The sequence below is a fragment of the Chrysoperla carnea genome, chromosome 1, assembly GCF_905475395.1.
Source record: "Chrysoperla carnea chromosome 1, inChrCarn1.1, whole genome shotgun sequence".
In the NCBI taxonomy this organism is placed as follows: domain Eukaryota; kingdom Metazoa; phylum Arthropoda; class Insecta; order Neuroptera; family Chrysopidae; genus Chrysoperla; species Chrysoperla carnea.
This window is the reverse complement of record NC_058337.1, coordinates 87,822,343-87,828,342: the sequence shown is the minus strand read 5'-3', so window position 1 is coordinate 87,828,342 and position 6,000 is coordinate 87,822,343.

The following is a 6,000-nucleotide window of genomic DNA, read 5'->3' as shown; positions in this document are numbered from 1 at the left end:
ATTTTTTTGTTTGTAAATAGAAATTGAATTTTTTTTTGAAGTTATATGTGTTTTGTAATAAGAACTGAATTTTTTTAACTCAGAACGGAACTGAACGGTTTTTACTGCATATAATATGAAATTTTTTTGTAAAAGATTTGTTTATGATGTATATAATAATAATGTCAACATCACGTTTTTTTATACACGTTAAAAATAAAGAAAAAAGATTGAAAATAAAAATAAAAATTGGAAGATAATTGAAAAATATTGTATTTTTTCTTTATGAGCAATCCTTTTTAGCGAAATAAATATATAGGTACTTAAATCGTTAAAAATTCAGAGCAAAAACATTCTAACGATCACGCATTCCCCACTTTCTACTTCTGACCCAATTGCAGACAAATAACGATTTGTTTTTTTCCGACTGCTTGACGCAAGGTAGTGTTAAGGCGTTTATCAGTCTATGTGTATTCCTTTGCAACACACTTTGAATCCAAACGCTTGGGCCAGTTTTACGTCAATGGATTTGTCTTTATCTTGTGAAGGTCACTGAAGATATACCAGTAATAAAAATTCAATATGGCGATCACCTGGCGATCATTGTGAAACTCAATAATGAATGTTCAATGAGTATTTTTTATGATGGCTCGATATGTATGGAATGTCGCTGTTGGAATAATATAATAGATATAGATTAGTACTAGCAAATTAGAAATTTGGTCAACGTAAACGAGCAGTTTTTTCACGTAAAGTTGTAGATTTTTAATTTTTAAATAGGATTTTCGAGACCTGTACTGTCACAGCACCTAACAAATTTTATGTATATACAGTCTAACCTTGATAAGCGAGAGTTCAAGGAAGCACAATCTCACTCTCGCTTATAGAGGTTTCTCACTAATACGAGTCTCTCGGTAATGTAGGAACATGGGTAGCGTTTCTATCTTATAGAAGTACGCAGCAAGTACGAATGTAGTAAATTGTAGCAATAGTTCCTCCTAAATAATATAAATAAATAAAGTTCGACTGTCGCTTATAGAGGTATAGATAAGTAGCAGTCTCACTTACATGATTGAAAAACGACTCCCTCTTACAGCGGTTTCTGTTTCTCGCTAATAGAGGTTTTGGGAGCTTAATGACGGGTCCTGGCTATTACTCTCACTTATAGAGTTTTCTCACTTATCCAGTTCTCACTTACCCAGGTTTGACTGTATATATGTATTTATTTCCGATTTTTTTTTATGATTTTGAGTTTTATATCTAAAATATCGAATACAAAAATGAAATTTTGGAAAGAAAATAATATCGTAATATGGCAGTAAAATCCTATAAATCAAAATCTTTGATACATGATCAAAAAATTCAATTTAACACGTTCTACGATTCATATAATTCGAAAATATGACTTGGTATCGACAGTGTTAAAATAATAATAATAATTCGTACAGTACTTCTGCTAAAATCAGGAAATAATGTGCCAAAACATTATTTTCATCAACCAAATTTTTATAAAAGAGAAACGTAACATTTGCTAAAACCGTTAGCTGTAGGCAATATTTATAGCATTCTACAACAACGGTTGCATATATGTATTTAAAAACAACAGTCGAGAATATGTCTATATATGATCTTCATAGGCCTTTTTTTGCTTTTTTATACATTCGCCAGCACAGAGTTTAGCTAAAATTTAAATAATTTGATAACACGACAGAAAATTGAGACCCATACTGATAAATTCGGCGGTTATATAATTTCATAACATTACAAAAATAGTAAATTTTTACATGATTATTTTCAGGAATCTTTTTGGTTGAAAACTTTTTTTTGAAATTTTGTCTATTTTCGAAAAGTTTTAAAATTTGTTTATAATTAGAAAGTTGAATGATAGCTTACCTTTTTCACAGAGTATAAACATTGCAATGTTATTTCGGCAATGTAAAAAAACGACGAAAATAATGTTTTTTTTTAAATATAAAAACTGGGACAGAATTCCTTTCTTAATAATATAACATTAGCAGAGACAAATATCGTTGGATTCTTACATATATACATAGCCTAAGATTCTTAAATAAGTTGAAGAGAGCAAAAAAGTAGTTTTTTGAAATTTCAAAAAATCGTCACCCGCCAACAATAGCTATCTTAAATTTTTTTAAACCTACTTTGGAAAAAAACCTCGAAAAATTATTAAAACTTTACTGGTAATTTTATAAATTAATGGTCACACTCTTTAATTTCCCGGTGGTCGTAAGTGGACTTACGACACTCTACTACTCATAATAATTCGAAATTGGTATATCCACTTATTTGGTAATCTTGGTAATTGGTAATCTTAATTTTTATCGCGATTCGAGAAATAATTGTGATTCGATTCGAGAAATAATTGTGATTGCGCAGTGAATACTAGTATAACAGTTTGATGGTGTTTCGTCTAGATTCAGCTGTTGAAATAGCGACCAAAATTTGAAAATTAAAAAAATTCACTCTAAAATTGAATCGCATTGGTTTTTGGGGTCACTGATTACATATGGACGGAAATTTACCTTCTTCACCCCTTATCGACAACTCCCTGGGGTAAAATAGCGAATTCAAGTAGCATATAGTAGCAGCAGAAGTTTGTTTTATTCAATAGCTAATACTTTTCTTAGTAGCCTCCAATAGGTTTAAAAGCAGCATCCAACAGCGTGTTATCACTGCTTCAATTAACTACTTAAAAAAACTATTTTAAAAAAAAGGAAATAAAAAAGAATTTTCTGTTGCAATTTTGATATTCACAGAATTTTTTACGTATTTCACTAAGCTTCAGACGTAGATTCCATTTGGTTTTTTGGATTTCCTTTACTCGAAGCACTTTTACACGTTTATGACATTTTCCGTTGTATGTACAATAATGGAGTGCTTGGGCAAAGACCACATTCCGACAGAAAGTAAAGAGGAAAATTAGGTTACAGGATGTTACTGTAAACGGTTTTCATTTCTTAGAGGATCCGTGTAGTAAACTTAACTGTGAAAAAGCCCTATTTAAAATTTAATTTTTTTTTTTTTGGAATTTGGGCTTTTGGTCGCATTGTGAAAAAGTTTGAATGTATTTGAATATTGGTATCTACACTTAATATCTGTTACTTTTAATTGTCAATCTTCCAAAAGAATGAAATTCTGCTATGCATAAAAATTCCTGTACCTATTTTTTTGTAGACTATTTTCATTACACATCAGTTGTAATACTTGCTTGTGAGCAATACAATTACTTAAGGTAGAATTCTCGTAAATCCACTTTTTTACATAATGAAATAAAATTTTGAGTTTAGATGTTAAGAATAACCGCCCTCTTGCAAATTTCTTTTAAAATGCGTTAAATATACCATGTGACTAAAACTGACTCATACCTATAATACATCACTTTTCTACAGATTTTGATCAAAAACAACTTAATAATATCTAATTTTTTGAGACCAAGAAAACGGTTCTTACTCGCCTTGTTAAAACCTCATTAAAAAAAATTTTACTCGTTAGTAACAGATTTCCTTCACTGAAAAACCTTTTGAAAACATGAAATTTTACATGAAAGAGAAATTGGCACAACCAAAAGGCACTTCTTAAATTGTACTCAATTCATATACAAATTTTTAATACTCTCTATTTAAAGAAAGTATTAAGTTGTGCAATAACTTAAAAAACATTTTTTGTATAAAGAAAAAAGGCACATTTTAAATTTCTGACTCAAGTAACGTACCAATTTTCAACCCTCTAGCTCAATTTAGGGAGGCTGTACAGATGTTCAAAACCATAAAAACCGCGAAAAAATTAGTATTTCGATATAAAAAATGGAAAGATGCTGAGAAGTTGAGATCCCAAAAGGCACATCCTTGACTCTAACCCAGCCTGCAAACCAATTTTCAACCACTAGCTCAATTTTAAGTGGTTGTGGTTTTTCACCTATTTTTCTGGCAATCCCTTCCAAATTGCTGATATTGTGAATCGAGAACTATGAATACACTTCGTACAAAAATCATACAGCTCCGTGACTTTATTACTTGACCTGTTATGGGTTTACAAAAATAAAATTAGAGCTCATTGATTTTCCAAAAAGGAACAACAAATATTTTTTACGTTTTTATTCATTTCGTCATTTCTTATTCAAGTTTATTTGATTATCCTAATCAGGATTTTGGTAATAACGATTTCCATATCTAAAAATATAAACATTTATTTGCGCTCCCACCATATTTATACATAATATTTGATAAAAAATGGTCTAAAAATCTAAAAAAAATACAAAATAAATAATAGTTTGGAATAATTAAAAAACACGCTTTTGAAACTAGCTGAACTAAAAAGTATAAAATAATTTCTCTAATTTCAAAAAAATCATTTTATCGTAAAAAAAAATTACTTTTACCCAAATCTGTTTATAAAATATTTACAATAATTGAAATTTTGCTACCCACGCTTTTTTACGATACAATGATTTTTTTGAATTTAAAGAAGTTATTTTTTACCTTTTAGTTCCGCTAATTTCACACGCTTTTGAAACTAGCTGAAACTAACTAAAAAGTAGAAAATAATTTCGCTAAATTCAAAAAAAATCATTTTATGTTAAAAAAAAGCGTTAAGTGCTTTTTAAGATATATTATCATTACTTATACCAATATCTGTTTATAAAATATTTACAATAATTGAAATTTTGCTACCCACGCTTTTTTACGATAAAATGATTTTTTTGAATTTAAAGAAATTATTTTCTACCTTTTAGTTCCGCTAATTTCAAAAGCGTGTTTTTTAGTTTTTTTAAATATCATTTTTATATATAGATATAACTATAATTCATATAGATATAACCGAAGTCATACGGTTGGTGCCCACTGTGTAGATGCGAAAATTATATTAATGACCCGTGCGAAGCCGGATCGGGTCTCTAGTACAATATAAAACAAAGTATTTCATCTTAAAAGTAAACAAATAATTTAATTTAGGAAATTTCAATTAAATTGTAGATTTTCCTAATATAATTTTAAAAGATAATATTATGAAATAAATTGTTTTTAGTGATAAATTTCCTGTGAGAACACTTATTTAATTTCTCTATTATTTTATTTTATAATTTTCCTGTTATGATGGATGCAGTTTAAAATCATTAAAAAAAATAATAAGAGGCGAATCTGACTGATCTAGGGACGGCAGGTTTTTAACTAATGCAATTAAGAGACACTATACAATCCCATTTTGAATTAAAAATTACCATAAAGAATGATAGTTAGAGGCCTCAGACTAATTTTTTCAAATCTCATAAAAACGTTATAAGGAATCTGAAATATCATAGTACATGTTCCCCCAACTGGTGACGGTTCAGTTTTCATCGTGGTTAGAAATATCAGTCTCAGAAGAGTTTAACAAATATGCTGAAAACTTTATTATGTCTAACTTTGTGACAGATACATTGAGGTATGCCATTTAAAAATTTTGGACCAATTGGTGGAAAATTGGTCCAACGAACGCAATATTCTGAAAACCATTTAAAACATTTATCTCCTTCTTTGAGCATGAAAAATCAATGAGGAAAACATTCCTCATAATTTTTTCTAGTTGAGAAAACTTCTTATCTGAAAAATTTATGACACAAATAATTTTTGGCGTAAAGCAACTCAATCGGGCTTCGCACGGGTGCATAAATGACCTGTGTGTAATTTTCGTACCCTCAAGTGGGCATCACTTCCTATAAAATACCTTTGCCCCAAAAATCGATGAAAATACATTTCAATGGGTATTTAGTTCAAATTATTAATAATTTTTTAGTAGATAATCTTCTTAAAACAAATCGACATGGTACAAAATTATTGTAACTCATGCAATTTGTTGCCCTATATTTCTCACCATAATAATATAATGATTTGAGTCGTGTATTGTATTTTAAAATAGTAAATAACTTATTAACTGATAGTTTCAGCTTATTTATATCCCCTAAGCGTATTAATTTTTGTATCGATTGCTGTTTTTTGCCACAAAATGTGAGACATACGACAAATT